The 17,004-nt window shown below is 43.2% G+C and overlaps 1 long non-coding RNA gene across 1 annotated transcript; it reads right to left on the reverse strand.

Annotated features, from left to right (window-relative positions):
• Positions 1-579: 579 nt before the first annotated feature.
• Positions 580-10,181, reverse strand: LOC138915365 (uncharacterized). Its single transcript, XR_011421209.1, has 2 exons — positions 9,805-10,181; positions 580-1,023 (listed from the first exon to the last, which is right to left on the reverse strand). It is a non-coding gene; the product is annotated as an uncharacterized lncRNA (long non-coding RNA).
• Positions 10,182-17,004: the final 6,823 nt, after the last annotated feature.

The following is a 17,004-nucleotide window of genomic DNA, read 5'->3' on the forward strand; positions in this document are numbered from 1 at the left end:
TAATAGCACCCCCTCCCACCTGCTGGCCCTCCAGCCCCTCACACATACATCCTGCCTCCCATCCCAGCACCTTTGCCTATGGTCTTGCCTCTGCCTGGAGAGCTCCCCCTGCATTTTACTGTCCTTTGCTCTGCCCTCACCTCCATCCCCACCCCTTCATCTGGATAACGCATCATCACTTCCTCAGTGGAGGGTAGGTCTACACTGTCAGCATCCAAGAGGTCTGTGAAGGTGGGGACCATGCTGGTCTTACTTACTTACAATAGGTCATGAATGAACGAATGAATGAATGAAAGGATGCAGGAGATCCAAGTGGGAAACATGAACCACGTCTTGGGTACCTAAAGTGTTTGTCTCTATGCAATATCGATCATCCTTTCTTATATATTATCATGCACCTTAGTTTATATGTGTGTAGTCGGTTAAAATTCCCAGTCGTGAGTTGGGCATATGTCTTTCCTTGTACGTAATTTCATAGCCTTTTTCTACCTATTCTACCAAGGGCAGAAATGGAAGAGTAAATTCCAAACAAACTTGGGGGAAAGAGAGGGCAATAAGGCCCAGAATAATAGGCACATGAAAATATACTGGAAAGTTTATTAAATAAATAAACAGAATAAAAATCGCAAGGCTACTACAGTCACTTGGAGTCTGATCTTCCCTTAAAAAAAAAGGGTTACAAAAAAGGAAACCACACGGAGCAGCGTCTCCCCTTTAAGTTTCTTTGAGGCGGTGGCAATGGAAAGAAGACAGTTTTCTGAGAAAACTCCAGCAATAAATGTCCCTGAGCGGAGGCTGAAGCCCTAGGACTTTTACAACATGATGTTCGTCTGGAAAAACTGGACTCTAAGCACACACCCTTGGCACGGCTCCCACGAAGTGAATCATCTCTTCTCTCGGGCGGATGTTTACCATCTTCTGCAATGGAACTATTTTCTAGCGTATCTCCCAATCCAAAATCGTTATGTAAGCCGCAGCACCTTAACATGAAATTCTTCCTTTTAATAGGAAAGTTCTTTTCGCCTGCAACGAAACCATAAATCTGGGCTGTTTTGCTCGGTTCACTTGTTTGGACGGCCATCTGGCAAGATTATTCAACATACTGCAGACAGACTCTCCCTCAGTACAAGTCAAATATTTTCTACTTAGAAGTTAATGTTGCACCTAAGGCTGAGCCATAATTCTTTTTTCATTTTCTTCTCTGTGCTTTTTATAGCCAAATAAACAAAGGATTTGACTGAGAACTTCTTACCCGTCTTTATCCACCACACGATGATCAAGTAATAAACCTGCTTCCAAACGCCACATTCGCGCACCAGTGTCGTAACTTTAGAGAAACCCAGCTGACTGTGGGTCCTTCTGCCTTCTAGGAGAGAGTGATCATTCATCTCCAGGCAGACAGGTCTTTGGTTTTGAGGAAAACACCTCAGACAGTTTTGACAGTTCTTTTTAGTGGAAAGAAAAAAGGCTGTTTGGGCAAACCTGAACGGCCAACTTTTCTGAAAAATAAACAAATGAAATTTGGACAGTCTGGCAGCTTGTGTGTTGGAGGGGGCGAGGCGGGGTGGAGAAGATAAAGGACCTGGAGCTAGGAAAGGAAGAGGAGAGTGCAGGGCTATCCAGGAGAAGTTTCCAAGACGATGGAAATGTTCTACACCCATGCTGTCCAATAAGGCAGCCACTCGCCACGTGTGGCTGTTGAGCATTTGAAATGTGGCTGATGTGCCCTGGAATCTGAATTTTAAAATTTATTTAATCTAAGTTTAAATGTTTACCCTATTAGACAGCACAGGAGAGAGGGCCCTTCACATCAATCCCTCCGTGTCCCCAAACCTGAGCCATAAGCAGGAGGAGAGGAGATCCGAATCTCCCGGGGTAGGGATGCTGAGGGGCTTTCAAGAAGGTAATGAGCAAGTGACAGTCAATTTTAAGTTGTAGCTTGCAAATCAAAACTGCAATGAGATATCACCTCGCTCCCGTCAGAATGGCTATAACGAACAAGACAGGAAATAAGTGTGGGAGAGGATGTGGAGAGAAGGGAACCCTCGTACACTGCTGGTGGGAGTGCAAACTGGTCCAGCCACTATCCCACTGCTGGGTATTTATCCAAAGAACTTGAAAACACAAAAGCATAAAGATACATGCACCCCTATGTTCATCGCAGCATTAGTCACAATAGCCAAGACTTGGAAGCAACCTAGGTAACCCTCAAGGGACGAATGGATAAAGAAGATGTGGTATATATACACAATGGAATACTACTCAGCCATAAGAAATGATGAAATCCGGCCATTTGTGACAAGATGGATGGACCTTGAGGGTATTACGTTGAGTGAAATAAGTCAGAGGGAGAAAGTCAAATACCCTATGATCTCACTCATAAGTAGAAGATAAAAATGACAAACAAACACATAGCAACAGAGATTGGACTGATGATTACCAGAGGGGAAGAGGAGAGGAGGAAGGCGAAAGGGGTGATTAGGGACACAGGTGTGACGATGGATTATAATTAGTTTTGGGGTAGTGACCATGATGTAATCTATACAGAATTCTAAATATATTACGATGTACATCTGAAAGTTATATAATGTTATAATCCAATGTTACTGCAATAAAAAATAAAATAAATAAAATAATAATAAGTTGTAGCTTGCTGTGCGCTTCCCTTCTGTCGTCCACAAGCCTTCAGTGGATGTCTCCTACACTGAAGTGGCCGTTCATCTCAGCTTGCCTGGGACCGCCCCTTTGTGTCTGATGTCCTGGTGTCATTACTAACAGTCCCTGCTTCACTCTCAAAATTGTCCCATTTGGACAATACATCATATCAACTCTCTACTTACACACACAACCTTGTACTCGTGGAGTTGTAGAGATTTAGGGACAAGAATGTAAAAAGAAGCTCCAACTTCCCTGTGCCATCTCCCCAGCAGCCTTGCACAAGAGTTGGGGGAAGGGGAGGCAGAGCCGGCAGCAGAAGAACCCAGCAACATGGTGGACCAGTTCCCATGTGGCTAACCCGGACAGAAGCGAGACCAAACCTCCCTTCCCCAAGAAAACCAGAGGAGGGTGAAAGAGGGGACAGAGAGAAGAGGGGAGAGAGCTAGTTACAAAAAAGGGAAGAGAAATAAAGTTTTTCTGGCATTTTCAAGCATTGTCAAGAAAAGTTGGGCAAATTAAATGCCTTTCCACTTCCCAGTGCTTCATAAAATTCAGTATTACTCTGCAGAACTCTCTACTGCGGTTAAACCCGTAACAACACCTGTAAAATTCTTCAAGGCACAATTAAAGTTTAAAATAAAGTTATCTAAGATTTCCACAAGGAGAAAATAAAACTAGACTAGCACATGCAAAGTAAAGTAAAACCAAAAAGTCCTATAGCCTGAGCTTTAACTATAATACATTAGCATTAGTTTCTAACTTTAGATCCAACATGGGGTGTTTGCTCGCGTGTTTTTTCCTTTTGCGTGCGTGTGGTGAGAACGCTTAAGATCTATTCTCTTAGCAAAGGTCAAGTATACAATACAGTACCAGCTCCCCATTTCCCCTCCCCGCCAGCCCCTGGTAACCACCATTCTACTCTCTTCCTCTGAGTTCACCTTTGTGGTTTTTTTTAATTTCCGCATATAAGTGACATCATACAGTATTTGTCTCTCTCTGTCTGGCTTATCTCGCTTAGCATAATGTCCTCCAGTATCATCCATATTGTCACAAACGGTACAATTTTCTTCATTCTCATGGCTAAATAATATTCCATTGTATATATATATATATACACTGTGCCTTCATCCTCCGACAGGCACTTAGGCTGTGTCCAAGTCTTGGCTACTGTGAATCACGCCGCAGTGAACCTGGGGTGCAGGCTTCTCTTCAAGCTACTGATTTCATCTCCTTCAGATATATACTCAGAAGTGGACTTGCTGAATCCTATGGTAGCTCTATTTTTAATTTTTTGAGGAACCTTCATCCTGTTTCTCATAGTGGCCGTACCAATTGACATTCCCACCAACAGTGTCCGAGGGTTCCCTTTTCTCCACACTCTTGCTAAGACTTGTTAGCACTTGTCTTTTTGATAGTAGCCATCCTAACAGATGTGAGGTGACATCTCATTGTGGTTTTCATTTGCATTTCCCTGATGATTAGTGATGTTGAGCACCTTTCCACATACCTGTTAGCCATTTGAATATCTTCTTTGGAAAAATGTCTATACAGGCCCTTTGCCCATTTAAAAATCAGATTTTTTTTTGCTTCTTGTGTGTTATAAATAAAACCGCTTCCAAATGCCACATCCAAAAATCAACACAGGACTTTAAGGGATGTCTCACTTAGCAAAGATTCACAAATGAGAACTAGACATTTTTACTACATTAGTCTTGAACCCACTATACCTATGAAATATTTGAAAAATAATTTGCCTTAATTTACTTCCAGACATACACAGGATGCAGTTCTGCCCTTTTTATGACCCAAGCAGATAAATGCCTAGAATACACTTCACCTAAATATCACTGAGGTGATGGCTGCAGCAAGCAGAATGTGGGGCGATTAAGAAGCAAGGCTCTGGAGTCAGACTTCAGGGTCTGGATCCCAGTTCCACCCACTTAGTTTTCTCCCCTGTAAAGTGGGGATACTTTTAGCAGTCACCTCATAGAGCTGTTATGAGGAGTCAGTTAGATAATCCACACAAGGCACTTAGCACAGTTCCTGGTGAATAATACGTGCTCAACAAGTGCCAACTGATGATGATGAGGAGAAGGATGAGGATGATAACTAGTGACTAATTGGTAGAGAGAAAGAGAGGAAAATCTGAGAATGTGAATATAACCTTGAAAAGAAGTAACAAAGGCATACTTTGAAAAATGGGTCCTAACTGAGAGTCACTTTCTCTAGTCTAAGATGACATCAACCTTGTCGGTCATTCATTCTACTGTTACCGTTTCCGCACACAGGGACAACATTCTTCCGAAGAGTCTTCTAACAGAACACAAAGTCCTTGAGGGAAGGGACATATTGACACATATTTGTTTCTTGGCAACTAAGCGAGTACTTGACATATGGGAGGTAATCGATAAATATTTATTGACAGCAGTTATGTAACAAGTATTGACTGAGCATCTGCCACGTGACCAGCACTGACTGTGCTGGATGCTAGGGACGTATACCTGGCTCACTGTTGGGTTCAGCGGGGGAAAAGTTGATCGCACAAAGCCAGAATAATCTCTTTCACAGGCAAGAAGAGAACAATTTGGTTTTTGGCCTGCCACTTACATATAAATAAATTCAATGTTTACTTCCTGCAGTGTCCACTCTTTGTGGCCTTCGGCTCAGCGTGGGGAATTTACAGAGCCCCGGAAGCCTCACATGGGGCTGGCTTCCCCAGGGGTACAGAGCAGGAAGCAGCATGCCAGTAGGGCTGCTCCCAGCAGGGGAGGGGCTGGTTTGAAGGGTGTATGTCACAGGCCAAGATGAGAGCCTGAGAACACATAGGCGGATACAGAAGCCTCCCTGGCTAGAAGCCCCACACATCAGGACCATTTCTACTATAACAGTCCCAGAGCCGCAGCTTCAGGTCCCAGTGAAAGGAGGGGGCAGTTACATCACTGCACTCAGAAAGCCCAAAGCTGTGCCTTCTCGCCAGGTGGTGATATTCATTCAGGGACCTCCCAGTCCATATGCAACTTGCTGATCATAGGTCATTCTTAGCATAAGCAGTGTTGCCTGGTAACACAGCCAGCGTTCACGTCTATCTGGTTTCCAGACAAACGGAGCTGGAAAGTTAACCCAAGGTCATTTTTTTCATAAAGAAGGAGAAAATATTTTGTTAACCTTTTACTCATACATCCCCATTCTTAACCTCTCTTAGCTCTCAAAATCTTATCAGCAATCACCATGAAAGGTCTCTGATGCACCCTAAACTCAGTATATACAAGACCCATGGAATTCTCTTCTCTCTCCCTCCCTGGACACCTTACGGTCCCTGTTTGGATTAACACAATCATCACCCACCCAGTCATCCCCTGCATGGCATTCTCCCAATGGTTTTCCATTCCAAATTCCTGAGCATGACAATCAAGGCTCAGAATCTAGACATGGTCTGCCTCCAGCTCTTCCACATGCCCTCTACCCTTTAGACACAGACTCTTTGTCATTCTCCCACATGCCACCATTAGAAAAGACCTACGGCCTTCGTTCAGAACTGGAATATCCTTCCACTGGCAGTAACCGGTCAACCAAGATCTTCAAACTCTTGAAAAACCAACTCGAGCATCGCTTCTGCAAAACCACAAATTCATCCCCAGTACAAACTTACTGCTCCCTCTGTCTTCTCCTGTAGCACATTCAAGGCCTCCCTTGCAGCCCTGCCTAGTGGCTGTAGTCCACATGGACTACTGCAGGGAAGAAATCAAGCCCTATCCACCTTGTCTCCCCAGAGCCATGGGCGCATCTCTGCACACGGAACACCCTGGAAGCCTGCTGGCTTGAGTAGCATCAAAGCTGCACCTTAAGAAACCGGTCGAACTTTTGAAGGCCAATAAGGAGAAAAAGGCCCAAAGGCAAGAAAGTAGGGGCACATTTGGTAAACAGTCCAGTTGGCTGACACATGGGTCCTTGGAAGGAAACAGACATCTCAGATTCACTATGACCTTGCCCAGCCTCACAGACTTAGCCTGTATTCAGTAGAAAACGGTTGTAACTCACTGTTAAAACCATGCAAGGACTTGGAGAAAAATTTGAGAGGTTACACCACAATCAAGTCTCCAGGTACGATTATTTCTAAACGATAAAATACACAGATCTTCTGGAAACAAAAAATGGTTTCTCAAATCGAGGCAATAATAGTTTAACAAAGGATCTAGTGTAAAAAGTACCAAGATTTCTTGTTGTGATTTCAACTATCCCAATACGCAATCTTTAAAATGAAGGACTGGGGGCCCAAGTCCTTCTGATCAAGGCCCAAGGAGAAACAAAATGAAGGACCATCATCAGCGCGATACAGCATGGACCCACTAGACTGTATGAATGTCTTCTTCAGCTTCTGAGGAGCCATTCACACCCTGTCATCACAGAGCATCGGTCGTAATGATGAGATTAGGAACATCTGCTGATTCAAAAGCACAGCTCACTGGTGAATGACGAAGGGAGCTGATACAACCCACAGACCAAAATAATGCAAGGCTTTTGCAGTCAATTTCAAGTATTAGAGGCTATGGAAAATATTACACAAGATGACCCAAGGTGCTCTTTCCAGTTCTTGTCTTTTGAAAATGAACAAAATAAATCCCTCAATATGATCATAACCCTTCCTTCTTCCTTGTCCCAGCTCGTCAGGAGCAGACTGACATTCTAGGCAATCAATCCTAGAATGGTTATTAAACACCTAGCATGTTGACAGTGCTCTCTCTGACACTACAAAGCAAAGGGGAAAAGAAAAATAATGAAGTTTTTGTCATAGAGAAATAAGACTGGAAGCAATAAGATATGGAAGATGTCCAAGATGAGTTGAACAAAAAAAAAAAGCAAGTTACAGACTAGCATCTGTATAAATAGCATGCTCCTATTTATATAAAAATGTATATGGTATACACTTTATGCCTGTTAAAATGGCTATAATCACTAAGACTAAAAATAAAAAATGTTGCAGAGGGTGTGGAGAAAAGGGGACCCTCACACACTGCTGGTGGGAATGCAAACTGGTGCAGCCACTGTGGAAAACAGTAGGAGATTCCTCAAAAAACTAAAAATAGACCTGTCATATGACCCAGCTATCCCACTACTGGGTATCTACCTAAACAATTTGAAATCAACAATCCAAAGTAACATATGCACCCCTATGTTCATTGCAGCACTATTCACAATAGCCAAGACATGGAAGCAACCCAAGTGCCCACTGACCGATGATTGGATAAAGAAGATGTGGTATATATACACAATGGAATACTGCTCAGCCAGAAAAAAAGACAAATTCATCCCATTTGCAATAACATGGAAGGACCTAGAGGGAATTACGCTAAGCAAAATAAGCCAGTCTGAGAAAGACAAACACCAGACAATTTCGCTCATATGCTGAATATAAACAAGTACTGGGACAAAGAAAACAGTTCAGTGGTTACCAGGGGAAGGGGGGTGGGTGGTGGGCACAGGGGGTGAAGGGGAGCACTTATGTGGTGACAGACAAGAAATAATGCACAACTGAAATCTCACATTGATGTAAACTATTATGAACTCAATAAAAAAATGTATATGGTATATACATATGTCCATATAGGCATATTTCTGCATGAAAATTTTCTAAATGATATACGAAAAATCATTGCTGGTAGTTATCTCTGGAGAGTGGGTCTGGTGTGTGGCGTGAGAAAGACGTTTTTAATCATGTAGCATCTTATACAGTTTGTTTACCACGTGTATGTGCTTCCTTGTTTTAAATTGTAAATACAACAAACAAAAGCTAAGCAACACCACAAGTCAGAAAATCATTGCATAGCGAGTGAATAGAAGACAAACAAATACTGACCAATATCTGTGAGCCGAGTGTACCTCCCACCGCCTCCCAATCACTCTCGCCCCTTGGGCATGGCGAGGATGTTTCTAGCCCCTGGAAACCAGCCTGCAACCTCTCCTCCTGCTGTTCTGCCACCTCAGTCAAACCCACAGTTGGCCCTGACTTCGAGCTTTTTCTAGCATATGGAAGGCAGCCAAATTTGACTGGTTTCCCAGGAAGGGTAAATAGTGCGTTGGAGATCAAGTTAAAACAACCAAACTCCTTTTTAGCAAGCCAATGGGATCAATCCAGGGCTTGTAAAGTACTACCTAAATTGTTTCTAGTTCCTTTGATTGCTTTTTTCATCTTGAAAACTATAAAACAAACACACCCTTTCCAACTTAGGACATGCTGCTTTAAGAACTATTTACCCGACATACGAACCAAGCCTGCATAGCTTCCTTGCCTCCGTTGTGCTGATGGAAGCAAGAGGAGTACCGTCTGCTAATTATCATTGTTAATAAAACACATTCAACTTCTATGAGATGTATAAATTACAGTGAACGTATATTTCTATCAAACGCTTATCAAATGCTGCCCTCTAGTGGACTATCCGGTAAAACCTTCCGCTAAAAATAGATTTTAATTAAGGCTGGAGATGTGTTTTTGAGAGAACGTTAGAAATAGATGCACCTCTTCTGAAATTAAGTATTCACCATCCAACAATAATTTCAATGACCTCTGCCTTTCATGAAATGTTGACATTGTCTTCATTTCCTTAAATATTTTAAATATTTACCCTGCTGGAACACTTTTACCTTAACACACAAATAGAGTCTGTTTTCCAAGGCAGACCTGAGTTGACTTCAGAAACATCCCAACAAAATGTATACTATTTCATAAAACTTACTTCCAGAAATAGGTAGATATGCACAATAATTTTAAAAATCATTCATCAGCAACCCTGTTCTGAGTCTTAAAATTGTTAAAGCAGAGCTTAAAAGAGGGGTAACTTCTATAATGTAAGAGCATTTTAGCAAGAAAGCACATAGGGTTGGTGTCCTTGTTCTGAACACACTGGCAGTCCCTTGGGAACTTCTCCGGCCTTTCTGCTTCATTGCCTGGAAGTCATTGATCACGTCGTTTAATATAACTCGGGACCCAAAAACACACACACACGCGCGCTGCCAAGTTTTCTAAGCTTTAAAAATTATTCTTTTCCAGCCGGGTCATACTTTGTATTTATAGTGTACTTTTTTCCCCCTAAGAAGCCCAGAATGCTTTGCCCAGACCTCCACAGAGCGATTCTTAATCCTATTACTTACATGCAAGGGATGGGGAAGAGAAACAACAGGGACAGCAGCATCCTTTTCAGCGCCTGGGGCAGTACCCCTGCGTCTGATTCCAGCCCGCATTCCCCGGCCTCATCCATCACAGGGCCTTGACATCAAGCCATCCAAAGACGGGAAGAAAAATACGTTCAAAATCGCAGAGTCTGCGCCTTTCACAGCAGGCCCTATTCCACCTTCCTTTCTGAGCTGCGGTGCCCGGCGCCCCGTGGCCGGGAACAGCCTTGTTCAACGACCCGACGAGATGCCTGTCGCTTGGGCGGCTCGCTCAGGTGAGGCGGGGAGGATAATAAGGTCACCCGGGGAGCGGCAACGGTGCTCGCCCTCCACGTAAGCCGGCCTTCTGGATCCCCGTTAGGAGGTGTGGTCACGGTGAGAACACAGCTGAGCTCAGCGAGTTCCCAAAGGTCACCTTTACAACCTTACACCCAGCCCAGCCACCAGGGCAGAGCGTCACACTCCAAATTCAGCGTTATCTACCCTTTCTCAGCCAACTGTCCCCGTCCTCCTTATGGTGCATATTTAAAACGACGAAAGCATAAGTAAATACCACAGTAGAACACCCTCTTTGAAAAGCTTGATTTTAATGTCCAAGTAGAGGTAACTCGGAGAGAATTAAAATTCCCATAGGAGAGATTAGTCAGGGGACCCTCCTCAGGCCACCAGCCACTCTCCCCAAGTTCAACCCTCCCCCAGTGTCAGCCATAAGTGCCTGTTATTGTCACCTGTTATAAAACTCTCTCTCTCTCAACTTACAATTATCACCCCTTTCATCTTCCCTCAGGTTTCCCCTTTGATCCTGAGTTATGTGTGGCTTATCCCCCTGTGGAGACTCCTTAGCTGAAAGTTTTACCACACTTTCTTAAACTTTCCTATGTATTTTATCTGTTCCTTCCCATGCTCCCTTTTCCATACTGGGAGAAACACATCCAGGGTGGAAATCCCGTATTTGAGCCAAGTTTATTTTTTACACACTAATGATTGTGAGAGGACAGCGTGGCCTTTTAATAAAATTAATGGATAAAGAAATACCTCACTTTGCTTAACCAGAAAAGGAGAGGAAGAAGAGAGGAGGGAGGGGGAGGAGAGGAAGAGAGACAGGGCAAGAAGGAGAGAGAACCTGTCTTCATCTCTTCATCAGGCCACACAAAGATAAAAACAAGACCCCGGCTTCTTCCTACATAACTTGCAGGACCCAGCACAGAATGAAAGTGAGGAACACTTTCTTCCGACGTTATTAAGACTTTCAAGTGAGCATGATGCCAAGTACCGGGCCCTTCTGAGCACAGGGCTGTGTGACTACACCACTCGAGTGACACACCCATGAAGCCAGCCCGATTTCCTACTATAAATCAAAACAGCAGTCTTACTGTGGTTACTACTATTTTGGTTTTTTCCCCCCCCACAATGTTTAGCCCCTGCTGGGGTGATCGACTTGTCCTGGCTGGCCAAGACTATCAGAGGTTCAACACAGAAAATCCCACCTTCCGGTCACATAGTCAGTCCCTGGCAAAACAGGACCATTTTTCACCACCTTCTTCTCTGCGGACTTGTTCTACTGACAGAGCTGTCCTCTGATTTCCTACTGGTCTTAATCTCTTCCTCTCAGAACCAGCCGCAATCTTAGGCCAGTCCCCATCTCTGTGGTGGGGTGTGAAGCCATTCCAAAGCCATTCAGATTTATTCCCCCTATTTTTTATGTCCTCGGAGAGAAAGCTGCTGAATTGTGATTCTGGCTGCTCAGACATGTCAGAAGTAAGCTGAAAAGCGCTCATATGTGGCAGCACCTGTTGGAATTCCCTATAATGCTGGAAAGAAAACTGCGTTTCAGGATCTGGTGGTTGTACAATTGTAGCCTCTTTTTTTTAAGGTGATGCTTCAAGGTTGTAGGAAGTATTATGTCTCTTAAGACAATCACACATTATAGGGCCGGCCCCGTGGCCGAGTGATTAAGTTTTCGCACTCCGCTTAGGCGGCCCAGGGTTCAGATCCTGGGCGCGGACATGGCAGCACTCATTAGGCCATGTTGAGGCAGCGTCCCACATGCCACAGCTAGAAGGACCCACAACTAGAATATACAACTATGTACTGGAGGGGTTTGGGGAGAAAAAAGCAGGAAAGAAAAAAAAAAAGATTGTCAACTGTTGTTAGCTCAGGTGCTAATCTTAAAAAAAAAAAAAGACAATCACACATTATACAATGTGTGCCCATGAAGTAAAGTATTTTTTTAATTCATTAAAAGTAACAAAAAAAAAATACCCATGTAAAAACTGTCATTTTGTTCCAAGGAGACGATTAAACCACAAATTGAACTTCACAGGCCCGTCTACAGTTAAATGTGAGCTGAGCATTCACCAAGCACTTTGTTGGGCCAGGAGACATCTTGATGAATATACTGCCCTGGCCTTATCCTCCCTGGAATTGTTTAAAGTGTAATATTTAGATGTTCCTGGTATGTACTAAAGTGAGGATTAGTCAACTCTCTCCTTAAGAAGGTACTCAACCCTGCTTGAGTCTTCTGTCATTCGCTAGTATGGATTACACTCCCCTGGGATATTGGATGTGCCAAAACTATTTCATAATTTCTCCTCACATGGCTGACGTTGCTCACTTCAGTTAATGCTCCTGCATGTTCTTCACTGAGAAAATAGAACCCATCGGACAGGAGCTCCCACAGCCTCCTCAAAGCAAGTGGACCTCCGTACCTCTATCTGTGCCCAACCTTGCTGGCCTCCTTCCTGTAAGCCACGACACAGTGCCCTGGTCCTGTCAGAGTCCAGCCCTCCCCAATTCTCTGCAGTCCATCCCCTGTCGTCTCCTCAAGAACTTGCTTTCCATAGCCAAGCTACTTTTAAATATTCTTTCTCTTTTATAGTTTACTTCCAACTAAAAAGTCATAGCCTAGAGCAATGGTTCTCAAAGTGTGATCCCTAGACCGTCAGCATCAGCATCACCTGGGATCTGGTAGAAACAAAAATACTTGATTCTCACCCCAGACATACTGATTCAGAAACTCTGGGGGAGTGAGGTCAGCATCACAGTAGAGTGAGTTATTGCCTCTGTCTCTTCCCTCTAAGTTACAACCAATCAGACATCCATTGACCAGCAAAGGACTCCCTATACAGCCCAACAGAATGCCTAAGATCCATGCACCTGTATATCTGAAGGTAGGTGGACTGGACCTTCCGGAGGCAGGGTAACTAGGGGAGCAGTCCCCTCACTCTCCCCCAGCAATGGCGATCCAAGGCACGTGTGCCTGCAAACAGAGGCTGCAGGGGCAGATACAACAGACTCAGCTTAGCCTCTACCCACCCCCGCCCCCAGTGGATCTGGCATGTGTGCCCGAGAAGAGAGGCTGCAGGGGCAGACACGGCACCTGTGGATTAGCCCCTGCAACTCCATAGCAGTGGCGGGCAGTGCACACACCCTGAGAATTCAGGACACAGAGCAGAGCCGGTGACCCAGATCCCTTCCCCTCCCCCGGCAATGGCCCAGTCTTTCCAATAGTGGAGACAATATACAAAACTCAGATTTTTCCAGCTGGTGTGGCAAGCCCTGACCTAAGTTTTCAAAACACACTGGCTCATGCCAGAGACCAGAGGCTACAGAGTGAGCAGGAACGACAATCTCTCCCTGCTTAGTGGTGGCAGGTGGGACCTGCGACCAGAGGCTTCAAGGATCACAGCAGAACTGGTGACCCAGACCTCAGTGGTGGCACACCTGACACTGGCTCTACCTGCAACAGGAGCCACATACAAGTCCCCAGGTCCCCAGGCCCCTGGCAGCAAGAGTGAAACTCATGAACCCAGCACCCCTGACAGCAGTGCAGTCAGCACTCCCAAACAACCCAGGAGCAGCAGCTCAGGTGTGCACAGGGCAGCAGCACCTGAGCCCATGGAGAGCCTGTGGAGAGCTCACAGGGAGCCAGTGGGGAAACATGAGTCCCAGGCAACCCCGGAAGCAGCAGAAGTGCTTGCAGCCTGGAGACGCCAGTGGTAACATCTGAGACTGCAGCAACATTGTGAGCAGCAGGGCACCAGCAACCTCAGAGGCACAAGGCAGCACAAGGAAGGCACTGCCTGTGCCTCTAGCAGAAGCAATGGAGAGTGGAGAGTGCAGGCTCTCAAATACAACTGGAAGCAGCTCAGAACCAAAGTAACCAAAGCTGAACCCAAATAAGAAAGGTGTTTACTACCACAAATGTGCTGACAGAGGATCAACTCATCAAGCACCATGAAGAACTACAGTAACACGGCAGAGCAGAAAGAAAATGATGACTCTCCAGAAACCAAACTTGAAGTCACAGAAGATTACAATCTGACAGAGAATTAAAAATAGCCATCATGAAGAAACTCAACAAGTTACAAAAAACTCAGTTCAATGAGTTTGGGAATAAAAGTAATGAACAGAAGAAGTACTTTACCAAAGAGATTGAAACTCTAAAAAAAAAAAAAATACAGAAATTCTGGAGACAAAGAACACAATAATGAGATGAAAAATAAGGTAGAAAGCATTAAAAATAGAGCAGATCATATGGAAGAGAGAATCAGTGAGCTCAAAGACAGAAATCCAGAAGTGATTAAAGTGGAAGAGGAGAGAGAACTTAAAAATGAAGAAATTCTACAAGAAATATCTGACTCAATTAAGAAAAGTAACATAAGAGTAATAGCTATCCTGGATGGAGGAGAAAGGAGAAGTTTATTCAAAGAAATAATAGCTGGGAAATTCCAAAACCTGGGGAAAGAACTGAATATACAAGTACATGAAGCTAATAGAACTCCTAATTATCTCAATACAAAAAGGCCTTTTCCAAGCCATATAATATTAGAACTATCAAAAGTCAACAACTAAGAAAGAATATTAAGGGCAGCCAGAGAGAAGAAAACAACTTACAAAGGAACTCCCATCAGGCTTTCAGTGGGTTTCTCAGCAGAAACCCTACAGGCTGGGATAGAGTAGAATGATATATTCAAAATACTGAAAAGCAAAAACTATCAGTCAAGAATATTCTATCCAGCAAAATTATCCTTCAGATATGAAGGAGAAATAAAAGCTTTCCCAGACAAACAAAAGATGAGGAAGTTCAAAGCCTTCAAAAAAAATTGAAGAGGAGGGGATGCTTTCTAACTCATTCTAAGAGGACAACATTACCCTAATACCAAAACCAGACAAGAACAACACAAAAAAAGAAAATTATAGGCCAAAATTGCTGATGAACGTGGATGCCAAAAATACTCAACAAAATATTAGCAAATCAAATATGACAATACATTAAAAGAATCATATGCTATGATCAAGTGGGATTTATTCCAGGGATGTAGGAATGGTTTAACATCCACAAATCAATCAATGTGATACATCACATTAACAAAATGAAGAATAAAAATCACATGATCATCTCAATGGATGCAGAGAAACCACTTGACAAGATCCAACATCCATTTATGATAAAAACTTAATAAAATTGGTATAGAAGGAAACTACCTCAACTTAATAAAGGATGTATATGACAAACCCACAGTCAACATCATACTCAACAGTGAAAAACTGAAAGTCATTCCCCTGAGAACAGGAACAAGACAAGAGTACCCACTCCTGCCACTCTTATTCAACATAGTACTGGAAGTTTTAGCCAGAGAAATTAGGCAACAAAAAGAAGTAAAAGGGGGTGGTCAGCCCCTGGCCAAGTGGTTAAGTTCCTGTGCTCCGCTTTGGCAGTCCAGAGTTTCGTTGGTTTGGATCCTGCACACGGACATGGCACCACTCATCAGGCCTTGCTGAGGTGGCATCCCACATGCCACAACCAGAAGAACCCACAACTAAATATACAACTATGTACTGGGGGGATTTTGGGGAGAAAAAACATTTTTAAAAAAAAAGACGTAAAAGGGATCCAAATTGGAAAGGAAGAAGTAAAACTGTCACTATTTGCAGATGACATGATTCTATATATAGAAAACCCTAAAGAATCCACCAAAAAACTATTAGAAATAATTAACAAATACAATAAAGTTGTAGGGTACAAAATCAACATACAAAAATCCGTTGCATTTCTTTACACTAATAAAGAACTAGCAGAAAGGGAAATCAAGACTATAATCTCATTTACAATCACAAGAAAAAGAATAAATCTAGGAATAAATTTAACCAAGAAGGTGAAAGACCTATGCACAGAAAACTATAAGACATTATTGAGAGAAATTGAAGAAAGACACAAAGAAACAGAAAGATATTCCATGCTCATGGATTGGAAGAATAAACATAGTTAAAATGTCCATGCTACCTAAAGCAATCTGCAGATTCAGTGCAATCCCAATGAGAATCCCAACAATATTCTTCACAGAAATAGAACAAAGAATTCTAAAATGTGTATGGAACAAGAAAAGACCCCAAATTGCCAAAGCAATCTTGAGAAAAAAGAACAAAGCTGGAGGCATCACACTCCCTGACATCAAAATACACTACAAAGTTATAGTGATCAAAATAGCATGGTACTGGCACAAAAACAGACACACAGATCAATGGAACAGACTTCAAAGCCCAGAAATAAAACCACACATCTATGGACAGTTAATCTTCAACAAAGCAGCCAAGAACATACAATGGAGAAAGGAAAATCTCTTCAATAAAAGGTGTTGGGAAAACTGGACAGTCACATGAAAAGAATAAAAGTAGACCATTATCTTACACCATACACAAAAATTAACTCAAAATAGATTAAAGACATGAATGTAAGACCTAAACCATAAGACTCCTAAAAGAAAACATAGGCAGGGGCTGACCCCATGGTCGAGTGGCACGTGCTCCACTTTGGGCCCAGAGTTTCACCATTTTGGATCCTGGGCATGGACCTAGCACCACTCATCAAGCCATGATGAGGTGGCGTCCCACATAGCAGAACTAGAAGCACCTACAACTAGAACATACAACTATGTACTGGGGGCTTAGGGAGAAGAAGAAGAAAAAAGATTGGCAACAGATGTTAGCTCAGGGCCAATCTTTAAAAAAAAAAAAGAAAACACAGGCAGTACACTCTTTGACGTTGGTCTTAGCAGTGTCTTTTTGAATACCATGTCTCCTTAGGCAAGAGAAACAAAAGAAAAAATAAACAAATGGGACTACATCAAACTAAAAATCTTCTGCACAGCAAAAGAAACCATCAACAAAATGAAAAGA

The sequence above is a fragment of the Equus caballus genome, chromosome 9, assembly GCF_041296265.1.
Source record: "Equus caballus isolate H_3958 breed thoroughbred chromosome 9, TB-T2T, whole genome shotgun sequence".
Taxonomy (NCBI): domain Eukaryota; kingdom Metazoa; phylum Chordata; class Mammalia; order Perissodactyla; family Equidae; genus Equus; species Equus caballus.